We start from the raw sequence: 15293 nt of genomic DNA, 5'->3' as shown, positions 1-15293 counted from the left end.
TATTTCCATTCTGCAAGTTGAGCTACCCCCCCACCCACCCACACACACACAAAAACACTGGACACAGTGGAAACCATTACCACTCAAATTACAGCTAAGCAAGCTGTCTTGAAATGATAAACATCTTGAGCATGCACCCCCGGCTAAAGGGAAGGGAGAGCAGTGGAAAGACAAAAACACAAAAAGTCCCATTGCTCATACTGCAAGAGAGAGAGAGAGAGAGAGAGAACATTCAGTGGTTTGCAGAGCCTCATTGTTAATACACTTGCATCCAATTTACACAATTATCAATGAATGTAACAAAAAGGCTCCTCAAATTGTCCCGTGGTCAAATAAGTAGGCCTATGGTTGAATTTCCCCTCATTTCCTTGTATGGCTGATTTATCTGGAATGATCTGTATTGCTGCCTGGAACCCTACCCCAGGGCACAAAACAGCCTATTGGTCAATCAAATTACTGTGAGAATGGTTTTCAACTCTGTTCAAATAAAAGCAAGCTTGAAAAATCTGGCACGCTCATAAAGTGTGTACACAGGTGTGTGTGTGTGTGTGTGTGTGTGTGTGTGTGTGTGTGTGTGTGTGTGTGTGTGTGTGTGTGTGTGTGTGTGTGTGTGTGTGTGTGTGTGTGTGTGTGTGTGTGTGTGTGTGTGTGTGTGTGTGTGTGTGTGTGTGTGTGTGTGTAGGGAGCATTGTCATTAGGCAGTGTCTCAGGATAATGTAATGGGGACCCGGTATGGGTCATGCTGAGTTCAACAATAGAAACTTTAGTATGTGGAAGAGAAATAACATTCTGCCACCGTATATTACTGTATATATGTGGGCTTGTTTCATTTCAGTGAGTAAAAGCTGGTCTATGACGATAGATGTGAGTCAGGTACGACCTGGTTTTACATATTTAGAATAGAGGGGAAGCTGTTGCGCTAGAACAGGTAGGGAAACTGTGTTACTTATCTTCAGGACAAACAATTGTATAATGAAGTCACCTGTTCATTTACTTGTGACTTAAAGTAGCCTATGACAGTCAGAGTGACATGCTATATGTGTAAAATCTTACATTGAAGGTCACTATTGGTGATTGTGAGGAGCTGTTATTGTAAGGAAATCATCACAAAAACAGCGGTCATAGACAAAGCAAGAGACCCATTTTTCAACTCATTGGTCATCCCATTAGTTGAGCCAGTGGTGGTGTAGCTATTGGGGGCTGGGCTCAGTAAATCAGACTCAACGGGCTTTTTTCTACAAGCGTTCAGCACAAATTCAGCAGTCGGAGCAGTGTGCTAGAGCGCTTACATCAACAACACGCGACATCGCGTTCGTTACAAAGAGGAAGAGACGGAGATGTTACGCACGAAAACTTTTCCAGCTACAAACGATACATTAAAAGAACAGTTCAAGAGGACAGAACACCCACGCCAAACAGTTATTTTATAAAGAGTTTACCAAACGGTCAACCTCATCCTTAATTTATGCAGCGAGGCTTTTCATGGTAAGTTTTTTTTAAAGCTGCAATATGTAACTTCTTGGGCGACTTGACAAATGTCACATTAACGTGATATATAGATCTGTCATTCTCATTGAAAGCAAGTCTAAGAAGCGGTAGATGTGTTCTATGTGCTTTATTTCTATGCTTCATGTTTTTAAGATTCGTTTTTGCTATCTTTCGTTTTTGTACACCAGCTCCAAACAGCTGAAAATACAATATTTTTGTTTATGGAAAATCTATTTCACAGTGGTTCAGATGGTACAGTGATTCTCTGCACTATAATTGCTTGCTTGGTCACAATAACTGAAATTAGGCGAACTATTAGCATTTTTGCAATCAGGAAATGGTGCAACGATTTCTGAAAAAGGCATCTGTAATGTATACAACGTTGCAGCCTGTGTTATAATATGTTGTGTAAATGTACTTTTATAATAGTTGTTGTTCACAAGAGACTGAGCGTCCCATATGGGAATAGTAGAAATGTTGAAAGAAGGCAGGCAGTGTAGCCTTTTGACACAGGTGTCTGCTGTCATACTTAACTGTCAATTTCTACATGACTTCTTTCAAAAAATAAGCTTCTCTGATAAACATATCTTTATACTGTCAGGCATGTAACATGCATGTCGTGGCATGTTTAACTGACCTATGTCTTTATCCTGATAGGTCAATAATGCAGAGCAAGTTGTCAATAACTGGCTCAGGACAGGAATGCATAATGGCAATATTGAGTCGTTTTCATTTTACCGTCCAAACGCATTGTATGCAACCGGCAATACATTTGTGGACCGTTCGCTAAACATTCTCTATTCAGCCTGCATCGGCTTTGATTTCCTCCTTAACTTTATTTAAAGGGCAAGAAAGTTGAAAAAGACTGGGAAAATATGCATACTTTCCTTATGAAACACAATTGTCCACCACCATGCTAGAATGTCTAAACGTTAATCCCAAACTGTGTGTATCGCGTTCAGCCAATCAGGTTGAAACTACAACCCAGGGGTTCCGTTTTATTTTACGCCTGCTGTGCAGCGGTAGGTTAGGGATGAAAAATCACACTGCTGCAACACACCTTTCGGGATTAGCCTTTAGCGACTCTAGTATGGTGGTGGAAAATGGTGTTTCATAAACAAAGTATGGCCATTAAATGAAGTTAAGGAGATAATCGAAGCCTATGCAGCCTGAATGGAGAATGTTTTAGGTACGAATCGGTCCACGAGGGATATGTATGTATGGCCAACTGCACCCAGTGCGTTTGGACGGTAGAATGAAAACGACTCAATATCGCCGCCGGCCTTTGGGCTAGGTTTACAGGAGACGTTGAATATAGCGATTCGCTTTTATGTCCAGGAAGAAGCCATTCAACTTTTCAAGCTTATTGTCACAATACTGTACAGTGCATTCGGACAGTATTCAGACCCCTTCACTTTTTCCACATTCTGCTACGTTACAGCCTTATTCTAAAATGTATAGTTTGTTTCCCCCTTATCAATCTACACACAACCACAATTTGGAATTTATGTCCAAAATATTGTTGGTTAAAGCAACAGGTGGATAGTGTTTTTTTTTTTTTTATTTTAGGCCTGTGTTCGGCTGAGGCCATGTTTGTGTTGAGTGCTTGTTTGTGTAATTAGCTAAAAAAGCATTTCCTCTTGTCTGTATGTGCTGCCTGTCCTCTGACATGAATCCTCTGTAAACAAAGACAGAGCACTTTGCTAGACCCCTTGACTTTTTCCACGTTTTGAAATTAACAGCCTGAATTTAGATTACATTTAGATTTTGTCACTGATCTACACACTATATCCCATAATGTTGAAGTGGAATTCTATTTTTAGATCCTATTTTTAGTCCGTAGGTATTTAACCCCTTTATAGCAAGCCAAAATAACTTCAGGAGTAAACATGTGCTGAACAAGTCAGATAATAAGTTGCATGGACTCACTCTGTGCAATAATTGTGTTTAACATGATTTTTGAATGACTACCCCATATCTGTACACCGCACATACAATTATCTGTAAGGTCCCTCAGTTGAGCAGTGAATTTCAAGCACAGATTCAACGACAGACTAGTAAGGTTTCTCCAATGCCTTGTAAAGAAGGGCACCAATTGGTAGATGGAAAAAAATTAAAGTAAAATAAAAGCTGACATTGAATATTTTTGAGCATATTGAAGTTATTGGACTTTGGATGGTGTATAAATACAACCAGTCACTACAAAGATACAGGCGTCCTTCCTAACTCAGTTGACAGAGAGGCAGAAAACCGCTCAGGGATTTCACTGAGGTCAATGGTGATTTTTTTTTTTAAAAACAGTTACAGAGTTAAATGGCTGTGATAGCAGAACTGAGGATGGATCAACAACATTGTAGTTACTCCACAATGCTAACCTAAATGACAGAGGGTAAAGAAGGAAGGCTGTACAGAATATAAATATACCCAGAAAGACCCACAGCTGTAATTGTTGCCAAAGGTGATTCTAACATGTATTGACTCTGAGGGTTTAATACTTATCGCATCAAAATATATTAGTGTCTTATTTTCCATTAATACAATAACAAATAATACAAATCTTCCACTTTACATTCGAGTATTTTATGTAGATCGTTGACAAAAAAAATGACATCCATTTTAATCCCACTTTGTAACACAACAAAATGTGGAAAAAGTCGAGGGGTGTGAATACTTTCTGATGGCACTGTATGTTGTTAATGTTTGAATTCAAGTCAAGTGCTTACTTTAGAAAACAACCTGGGGGATGATGGGGACGCAAACAGTTGCAGAGCCACATTTTATTTGCATAGCAGACTTCTTTAGAGACATTATAGGCAGATACAGTGCCTCCTCCAGGTCTTTATCAGGACTGCAATCTCAGCCTTGGGACGCTTTAGGTGTTGTCAAATTCCTACATACAACTTTTTGGACATGCAATGATTCATCTGAAATTGTTCCCTTTGCTACAGTGAGAGACACTGGTCTTGTTTAAAATATTTGACCAAGGACTTTGACTGAACTCATTTACAGCAACAAGCTGGAGAATAGTTACAGGGGATGGATGAGCCAATATGGAAGCTGGGGATGATCAGTGGCATGAGTGCCAGATTGGGAATTTAGCAAGGACACCGGGGTTAACACCCCTACAATAAGTACTAGAGGTCGACCGATTCATCGGAATGTGGCCTATTTCAAGTTTTCATAACAATCGGAAATCGGTATTTTTGGGCGCCGATTGATTAGATTTTATTTGTTTATTTTATTTGTATTTTTATACCTTTTATTTAACTAGGCAAGTCAGTTAAGAACACATTCTTAATTTCAATGACGGCCTAGGATCGGTGGGTTCACTGCCTTGTTCAGGGGCAGAACGACAGATTTTCACCTTGTCAGCTCGGGGATCCAATCTTGCAACCTCAGTTAACTAGTCCATCGCAATAACGACCTGCCTCTCTCTCGTTGCACTCCACAAGGAAGTTGCTAGCTAGCATTAAACTTATCTTATAAAAAAAACAATCAATCATAATCACTAGTTAACTACACATGGTTGATGAAATTACTAGATATTATCTAGCATGTCCTGCGTTGCATATAATCTGACTGAGCATACAAATCTCTAAGTATCTGACTGAGTGGTGGTAGGCAGAAGCAGGCTCATTATTAACATTCATTCAAACATCACTTTTGTGCGTTTTGCCAGCAGCTCTTCGTTGTGCGTCAAGCATTGTACTGTTTGACTTCAAGCCTATCAACTCCCGAGATGAGACTGGTGTAACCGAAGTGAAATGGCTAGCTAGTTAGCGCGCGCTAATAGCATTTCATTGATTTTATTGATGTATTATATTAAGTTAAAATAAGTGTTCATTCAGTATTGTTGTAATTGTCATTATTACAAATAAATAAATAAAAATCGGCCGATTAATCGGTATCTGCTTTTTTGGTCCTCCAATAATCGGTATTGGCGTTGAAAAATCATAATCGGTTGACCTCTAAGTACTTTGTGATCTTTAGTGACCACAGAGAGTCAGGACACCCGTTTCACTTCCCATCCAATAGACGGCACCCTACAATGTCCCCAGATCACTGCCCTGGGATCTTTTTAAATTTTTTAGACCGGAGTAAAGAGTGCCTCCTACTGGCCCTCCAACAACACTTTTAGCTGAATCTGGTCTTCCATCCAGGGACCGACCAGGACCAACCCTGTTTAGCTTCAGAGGCAAGCCAGCAGTGGGATGCAGGGTGGTATGCTGCTGATAGTGTCCTCCCAGCACCTCCCTTCCAACTCTTGCATTGTATTGCTTAGCACAACAATTTACTGCTGTTGGTGCATTTTCATGGATGTGCAGTATCAGTATTTGTTATACATAAGGCAGCAGAAAGCAGGCTTTAGATGTGCTTCTCTGAGACAATCCTCACGCAAAAGAGGCTGCGTCTCTTTAATGAAGCGAAAAATGTAATACCTAATCTGGGCTTGAGGACCAAAGGGAATTTAAGACCGGATCTGAAAGAAATGCTGTCATTTTTCTTCTGTTCAATGATCAAGTTCATTTTTGTAACCTGTTATACTGCACTGTATGTAGCATTGAACTTGTTTGGGAATAGGGATCAGCACTTCAAGTAGTGAAAAGGGGTGAGGTAGAGGGCTTTGTCAATATTTCAAAGTAGTGTTCGTCTGTGAGCATTTCGCTGTGTCATGGAGGAATTCCCCTTGTGGGACAGAAGGAGCTTGGGGAATATGAGGAAGATGGTTTGTGTTTATTTTAACCAGGGCTGTGTCCCCTTCCCTGTTCAGTGGATGAACTGCTTGTGTAAGGGATACATTGTTTTTGCCCTTGAAAGATATTGAAACTGAAGGTCAAGTCCCTCTAGATAAGAATACCAATAGTATGGGGGATGTTTGTTTAACAGGGAAGCTAAAGTGCCATTGTATTTCTGTGATTACTGTATTTCATTTCAAATGGCGCATCTTGTAATGTGCTTAGACAGGTACTTTTTCCCCGTGTCTTCAGGGTCTGTGGGTTGTCTTATGTTTCTCTCCCGCTGCTGAATCCACCTCCTGCTTCTCATTGTAATTTCTGATGTTGCATAGTCTCCTTCCCACTCACTTCACCACAGTATGTTAAACAGTTTAAAACAACAACGCCATGGGTGGAAAAGTCTTGTTCTTTGTATATTTGTGTTGGGAGAAGTCTATGAAATGACTCAATCGTTTACGAGTAGAGGGAGGGCTGAGCTGAGCACTGATGACTTTATCAGATTGATGACTTTATCAGATTGACGAGATCAGAATTTCAGGGAGGCTCGGCCCCTAACCTGAAGGCTAATAAAAGGTTCTGCTAGTGGCTCGCTTCTGTCTCAAAATACTGTTGACATCTTCAGGTCTATTGTGTGTGTGCATGTGCGAGTGTGTGCCTACCACCTATCTACTTCTATCGGCCTGTGTTTGTAAAAGATCTGTCAACAGTACCACCTACCTTTTAGAATGGATCCTTTCCAATGCTCGATGATAGACCACAGATCAGGGCCACTGTCTTAGCCCCAGGCTTTAGTGATGTTCTCAGCACTAAGCTCAGTGAACAGCTGGGCCACACAGGTGTCTGAACGGCATAGACGGACAGGGGACAGTCAAAGGGACAGGGGGAACCCACTAGTTCTCAGTCCCTGGGAAAGGTTGAAGGTCTTCTGAGCCAAAATGTTGGTATAAGATCCAGATAAACTGGAGATTATTTTAATTGAAGGCTCAATACTGTACGTCATGTCTCATCTTCAGAGGCAGGAGTTTTTCCTGGTCTGGTCACAATGTGGTTAGGATAAACTAAGGACCTTGCAAAAAAAAAATGTCTGAGTTGTGTAGTGTATCCCAATGAACTAGTCCTTCGAGCCGGATCATAAACAGGGTCTCTCTGCCTCATGTTGTAAGCAGCTCTCTCAACCTTTGGTTCTCAGTCATCTCTTTGAGTGTCATAGACAGACAAACGGAGTACAAACCCTGATATCTCCCGACCGTATTCAGTCAGTACTCCACCACTGTAACTACATTATTAACCTCTTTATCTTGCTTCAAAGCGCTCTCTTTTTTTACATATCACAATATTATATAGATACTTTGACTCCAAGTGTCCACGTTTTCCCTCCTATGTAGCATTAGCTAGCGCTTGTCGGTTGTACCTGTGCCAAAACTCTTGTGTATTTCATTTTATAGCATGTTGTCCATCTTATTTTTAAATAGTGAGCCAACATGTGTTCAGCACTTTTATTTTCATGACTGATCAAAGCTAAAAAAAATTCATGATCATCTCGTCTCTTTGCAGCAGACATACACTGAGTGTACAAAACATTAAGGACACCTGCTCTTTCCTTTACAAAGACTGACCAGGTGAATCCAGGTGAAAGCTTTGTTCCCTTATTGATGTCACTTGTTAAATCCACTTCAATCAGTGCAGATGAAGGGAAGGCTACCGGTTCAAGAAAGATTTTTAAGCACTGAGACAATTAAGCCATTGATTATGTATGTGTGTCATTCAGAAGATGAATGGACAAGACAAAATATTTAAGTGCCTTTGAACGGGGTATGGTAGTAGGTGCCAGGCGCACCAGTTTGTGTCAAAAACTGTAACGCTGCTGTGTTTTTCACGCTCAACAGATTCCCATGTGTATCAAGAATGGTCCACCACCCATCTTGACACAGCTGTGGCAATCATTGGAGTCAATAGCCCGATTAAGGCTCGGAGGGCAAAAAAATGTTTTGTATACTCTGTGTATAGTGAGCAATATGTATGGCGTATCAAATCTCAATAAAATCACAGTATCAAATTGCAATAGCCTACATATAGAATCGTGAGAATCGCAATACATATCGTATCGGTACCTAAGTATCGTGTTATCTTATCGTGAGGTCCCTGGAAATTCCCAGCCCTAATTTTTACACGGACTGTCAGTCACAAGTCTCATGGTCTTTGGTGATTGAATGTCAGTAAAATACTATTTTTGTGATGGTTCATTGCAGTACTGTTTTGTGGATAGGGCTGTGTTATTACAGAAGGAAGAATGACATTGACTAGGGGGCTAGGATAGAGCTGGGTGATATGGACAAAAATCCACATTGTGATGAATTGATGTGATTCTTTAAACTATCCTTTTCCATCAAATACTAGTTTGATGGTTTTCGCCATCAATTGTCCCATTAACAATTACCCATATTAGCAAACTTATTTCATTTCAAAATTCACATTTCTATAGTATAGGCTACATATCGTATTGAACGATATCTGCAAAATGCCTGCGATAAGTGGTCGGTGTCGATATTTTTCAGTTTATCGTCCCGGCTCGAGGCTAGGACCCAGGGCGGTTCGTTGGGGACAGTTAGACAGTCTAGCACCCTGTCTTTGGGTCTGGGCCTTTCTTCTTACATTTTCAAAATCAAAATAATGAGGTCTGCCGATTTCAATCAAGGAATGTTTATAGCTTAGCCTTGTGTCTGTTCTGGTTACTGTCAATTCAGATGAATAAAATACTCTGGATACAAATTGTAGAGGTTGAAAAATAACATGGTTAAAATGCAATGTCCTTCCTGAGTGCTTTGTGATTGGCCGCGGTAGTTTGCGTGATGAATACATCCACAGCTGGTGTGAGACGGCCCTCGTGGACTATACTGGAATACTCTTGCTGCTTTTCACTTTCCCCTCCCTAAAGTTTCCTGTAGCTGTCAAGGTATTAGCCAGGCTTCTGGAACCGGGACGACCCTTCCCCAAGGTTGTTTGTTTGGTTATTTGTAAATACACTTTCTCATTGCTCTTGCCTGATTAGCCTCCCACTAAGATAGAAAGGCAGATGTGTGTGTGTGTGTGTGTATATACACACACACATGCAGGCACACACGCACAATGAAAAGCAGACACTGGTCAGGTGTAGGTGACCCTTTGATAAGGGAACATAATAGTAGTTGTCCTGTAGGAAGAAGCTGTTTGAGTGATTGGGTGCGATAGGCGAATTGAAGCAAGGACGTGTTGTAGGTAGGAGGCAGAGGCTGATGTACGGGGGGGCCTGTTGGAGCAGAGTGGAGGACTACATGGGGGGGCAGACGTGTCATACCGTTGCATAACAGCTTAAGCTGAGGGGAACTGGGTCTGAAGTAATTTGTCTGGATAGGTGGTCTGCCTCTACTGCTGCCACACACACAGTGGGGTGGCCACCTACAGTGGGCTTTAGTTACTGACTACCTCCCTCTAATCTCTGTTCTTTTCATTCACCAAGGTGGGGAGTCGTACACTTGACTCCACATGACCTGATTTACAATGTGCAGTGGTCTCATATTCCATTAAAGGGTAATGTAGGGAATAGGACAACCTACTCCCTACATTTTATAGTTATAGTAGGTATAGTTTTAGCATATGGTCATTTTAGAATGTCTATGGAAGTATCTATGCAATTCCGAACACAGTCCTTGTGTCTGACGATATTCCCTCTGTACCCTCCAGCCACTCTACTATAAATTAGAATTTGGGATGGTATTTTCCTCTTCGTCTGCGTGTTTTCAGGACAGGGGAAATTACTGAGGTTTTGGTTGTAATGAGAAGTGATCTCATATAATTTTTATTTTATTTTGACATCATATCATCATGTTTCTTCTTGTACAGACTTCACTCTATTCCCTCATGGATAAGCATACTAGTGTTTTCCTGGGCAGATGCCTGTATAATTTCTGTGCCATTCCGTCCATAAACAGATGCTATCTCTTAGACAGAATGACACATTTACACATTCTTACAGTTCAGCCTTGCTCACACAGCGTTGACAGTGGCACCTAGTTTGGACTGGTGGTATTGGACTGGTGGTATTGGACTGGTGGTATTGGACTGGTGGTATTGGAGCTGGTAGAAATGGCCCCTAACTGCCTTTCCATGGTCAGATTTTTAAAAATCCTCCACCTATTTAAGGGTAGAATTTTGGACGAGGTAATTGGTGGTTAGCAAGAACCTCTACCTCGACTGTTTACATTACAATCATGGACCAACTGTTGTTTCATCACTTCCTTATTCCACCTCTGTGGCCATTTCCTTAATTCCACCTAGGGTGTGGTCCCATCACTGCTGAAGCCTTGAGCCCGATCCCAGATCTGTTTGTGCTGTATAGCCAACCAACTCCTTGGCACGCGGCTGTGCAATAACAAACCCTTGTTTGGAGTCTGAATCCAACTTTGAATCAGACTTAATTGAAAGAAAATGCCATTTAAACACCGGGGGATGCAGAACAGTAAAATAGACACACACTATTTCATCCAACTGGACATTCATGGCCCACTTTGTCTCTCTAGACGTTTAAGGGTGTTTTAAATGATGACCTTGCTCTTTTAAAGGGTTTGTAGCCTATGTCTTAATGTTTAGCCTAGTGACTCTGAAAGCTCAGTCCTGGGGGGATTTTTGGTCAAATTTGGATGATAGTTTGCTGGTTGTCCTGCCTGCAGATTATAGGGCTTAATCTGTCCTTACTTTTTTCTCTCTTTTGCCCTTTCTCACAATCCCAAACTGTCAATCAACGAAGTCTGTTTTTGAAGGGTACTTTATCTTGTCACGCACACCCTCACACAAGTATGTTCATCCAATCTTTAACTGAGCAGCGTAAACCCTTGACCTAGAACGGAATGATTGCATATTTAGATGTGTCCTTTCCCTGCCCTCCGGCCATCCAAATACACCCTGAGCCCCAGCACTGAACAGCAGGCTTTTGGGCAGGGTGCTCTTGGTCAGGCTTTTATCATGGAAGTTTGTGGTAGCTTCAATCAGGGTTCAACTCCCCCCTAATGACCAATATCCAACAGCTCGCCACGGGGGTCTGACCTGACCTGGCCCCGGCAGGATGGAACACTATGGCTGCGTCCCACATCCTGGCATTTTAGTCATTCTCAAATCGGATAGGCCTAGATTTTGCATGAAAACGTTCTTCTCTCGTAGACTAAAACTATATTAAATAGGTTGTAGTAATGTATGAGAACCGGGACATTATGGACCTGATGTTTGTGGCAAGAACAGCTGAACCCCCTGCCTGATAGGAATTAGATATTGTAAAGTTGTGCACTTCTCTTTTTTTCGCTGTACATCATATCCTCTATCAGGTACTGGTCATAAATACTATAACCAGGTGATATGTACATTTATGGCTCAGCCAAGGTTTTGTCCTACTCCCTGTTCTCTCTCCTCTGGGATTTCCTTCCCTAGTGGGTGACTCAAATCGTCTTTTCATTTCTGTCTGAAACTGAAGCTGCAAGTTATGTTTTATGCATGCTTTGTACCAAGGCAGCCGACAGGGGGTGGAGAAAGAGCGATAGTGAGTGAGAATGAGATGAAGAGCGAAAGGGGAGAAAGAGAACAGAGATTATTTGTGGAAACAGACATTTATTCATACTAAAGGCACAATTGAGTGCCATATGCACAGCCAATGACTTTGCAAAGCAGAGAATTGACCTAATACTTCTCCTTTTAGGGTAAGTTTATAAATCCTTGCAAACACCCTTAGTATGTGACTAAATCAATATACGGGTTAGATATCCAAGCATACCCTTGGATATGAACCTGTAAACCTCTCCCCTCAATAGGAGATTATAACAGATAAGAGAGATCAAATAGCTGGAGATCTCTATATCACTTCACTATCCTACACTACTGTTAGATCTGGGATTCGAACTGGTTCACTAGCCCGCCTCTTCACCCCCAAGGTAGCCTGCTATAAAGGCCTGTCGATAGTAATGGGTCAGAGGTTAGAGTTATCGATTGCTGTCTATGAAGGGTCTTGTTCGGCAGATGAATAATGAAATGGTAATCTGAGAATGATCTCGCTTTCTCTCTCTGCATGGCGTTTAATCCCACTCTCTTTGGCAGCTGGTGGGGCAATAACTTGGATTACTGCTGCCAATCGATCCAGAGTAGGAGGTAATTTTGTCACAGCTAAGCAGCTAGTGGGCTGTGTGTGGGACAACAATCAACCTCCAGGAGTTACTATGATGTTGTCATATCATCTGATATGTCTTGGAAGCATCTCTCTCGCAAACACTGCATACCAAAGGGTATTATCTAACACTGGCATTATATTGCCACAGTGATGTTTATGAAGCCAATTTTAAAGCCTGGATTGGCTTGAGCTGCATTATGTGTGGGAAGCCACAGTCCTCTTAGCAATTCCATCTGTTTACCAACATATTTACTCTGCCTGGCTGAAGGAAAAAATGTAAATGGGCCTCAAAGCATATTCCAATATTCCTCTGCTTGTAATTGAAGAATCGAGAGCTTAGCAAACATCTCTGATCCTGCATATATCCAGGATATATATTAAAGGCCCAATGCAGTCACAATTCAGTTTTAATGTGTTTTATAACATATTGTACAACAGGTGAAACTAGCTAACACTGTAAAAGTGTGAATACATTTGATCAGTGTTATTTCCTGATGGTTGCTAGTTGAAAATACAATCTACACAGTACCTTCTAATCAGCAGGTTCTGCATGGGTGGAGTTTTGTCTTTGCCTGGTGACATCACCAGGCAGTATTTAAGCAATAAGGCACAAGGGGGTGTGGTATATGTCTTGGATACAGCCCTTAGCTGTGGTATATTGGCCATATACCACAAACCCCAGAGGTGCATATTGCTATTATAAACTGGTTACCAACATAATTAGAGCAGTAACAAGAAATGTTTTGTCTTACCTGTGGTATATGGTCTGATATTCCACGGCTGTCAGCCAATCGGCATTCAGGGCTTGAACCACCCAGTTTATAAATGTTCATATAGACCAATAAAAAAGCGGTTCCAAACCTCTGCCAATGACAGATTTTTTTTCAGTTGACATATCCTCCCCACCCATACCATTCCCAGATAGTACTATTCTTGCTTGAGAAATAGCTTTTTTTTTTTTTTTTAACCATTTTAATGGAAAACTACTACAGTAATGTACTTACCCAAAAATGGTTTGATATTGAGATCAAAATGGCTGCAGTGCATTGGGCCTTTTAACCAGTTACCTACTTATGTTATTTCAGCTTTAGTGTCATCACAATTTAAAAAGTAAAGTCCCCATATTTGGGGACCCTATTAGATTTAAAAAAATAAATAAATTCAGTCTGGTATAAGAACGGTAGCCCCAATCTGCAAAAGGAGGATGTCTGCGGAAAGCTGAGTATCTTTTCTATTGATTGGTGCCATCAAATCTTTGGTATGACTTACTACCATAATATGGGCATATGCATTTATAAGGGCAGGCCGAGCCGATGACCTCATTTCAAGATGGATACTACCTACATTCCGGTTAGCGTTGTGAAGCATAAACACAATACGTTGATACACACCAAAAGCTGTGACTCCACAGATCATGACTATATTTTATTTGTCTGCCTGTGACCTATCGTTATTGATCACCAGCCCGAGAGTCAAAATGTTTATTTTCCACAATGTTTTCACCAAACAGCAAACATCTTACAAGGTAAGCTTCAATTTGGTCTGTGTTTGAGCAATAGCTACATGGAGGGGGGGTATCAAATGAATCCTTAGGTTGGTAGGAACCATATCGAGCTTTTGCCAATGTTATCTGATGATGCATCACTTAATGGCAACATCAAATGTCCACCGAGTTACTTTATTTTTTTGAATCAAAAATATGATGTTGCCTGCTTACGCGGTTCCTGTATCCATATCCCCTGTATGTCCCACGACACCACCACAACGTTTGAGAGAGATTGTTGTAGAAATTTCGTTTTTATAGTGAACCATAACTTTTAGGCACATCCAGTGTGCAAAAACAGTGTAATTACCCCATTCGGACCCTTTGAAAGGACACGAATGTACCCTGGATACCCCATAACACCAGTGTTTGAGTGAGGTTGATATGGTAGAACATTTATTTTTATATTGAACAAATAGCACTTATGGATTGCAAATATGTAATAGCATTGGAATTGTCTAATTTACAGACATATACCACTTTGGAGAGATTTAGGGAGACTTGGAAACGTCCCGTGACTTCACCTGACACCACTTACTAAAACATCTGCCCATTTCTAGTTGTTAGGTCTATCAATCACATTTTGTTTTCTGATATTGTTCAAATGTTGGGGAAGCCATCTGATGTGTTTCCAGCTTTGGGAATCAATAATTCACTCATAGCTTTTCAATGAAAGATGACTTTAAAAAAACACAAAAAAAAACGGTTGTGTGTGTGCTTGATCTTGTCTTCTGATCATTTCCTCATCTCCCATATGTCTTCTTACATGTCAATCATGTAATTACATATGAATAGCAGTTATTTTTGGGTATGTCTATTTTAAGCAGAAATCTACATTTTGCAATTCTTGCTTGAGAAATAGATTTTGGCTAAAAAGCAATTTTTCTTTTTGCCATTTTAATGGAAAACTAGTACTTAATTGTTACTCAGAAATGGTTTGATATTGAGATCAAAATGGCTGCAGTGCATTGGGGCTTTAACCAGTTACCTACTTATGTTATTTCAACTTCCGATTCACCACCGTTTTTTCAATGTTCCCCTAAAATGAAGTACAAAGATCATTTGAGGAACAACCATTGTTATCGAGCCTTGTTAGGCACTAACTGACCCCCATGGGATTAACGATGTCTATGGTTTTTGTGTGAATATGACACCAAAGTGCACTGGACAGAGGTGGGTAGTAGTGTGTACTTAAGTACATTTCTGGAGGAACGAGTACTTTTTTATAGTTGCTCTCTGTGGACTGTACTTGTACTCAAGTATTTTGACTCCCGTTACATTTTGCCAAATCACTTCAGTTCCATGGATATATATTATTATATTGTCGCTGTCAGATGAA

The 15293-nt window shown here is 40.8% G+C and overlaps 1 protein-coding gene across 2 annotated transcripts in view; it reads left to right on the top strand.

Moving 5' to 3' along the window:
* Nucleotides 1–1228: 1228 nt before the first annotated feature.
* The window catches only part of LOC135523954 (leucine zipper putative tumor suppressor 2 homolog), a 43692-nt gene continuing 29627 nt past the window's right edge, over nt 1229–15293 (top strand). For both annotated transcript variants that reach the window (XM_064950994.1, XM_064950991.1), the window contains exon 1: nt 1229–1485. The gene's annotated coding sequence lies outside the window, so the exon portion shown is untranslated. The remainder of the gene's footprint in view (nt 1486–15293) is intronic.

The sequence above is a fragment of the Oncorhynchus masou genome, chromosome 31 (genome assembly GCF_036934945.1).
Source record: "Oncorhynchus masou masou isolate Uvic2021 chromosome 31, UVic_Omas_1.1, whole genome shotgun sequence".
Lineage (NCBI taxonomy): Eukaryota > Metazoa > Chordata > Actinopteri > Salmoniformes > Salmonidae > Oncorhynchus > Oncorhynchus masou.
Note: the sequence above shows the minus strand (reverse complement) of the source record. Positions and strands in the feature narration are given on the sequence as shown.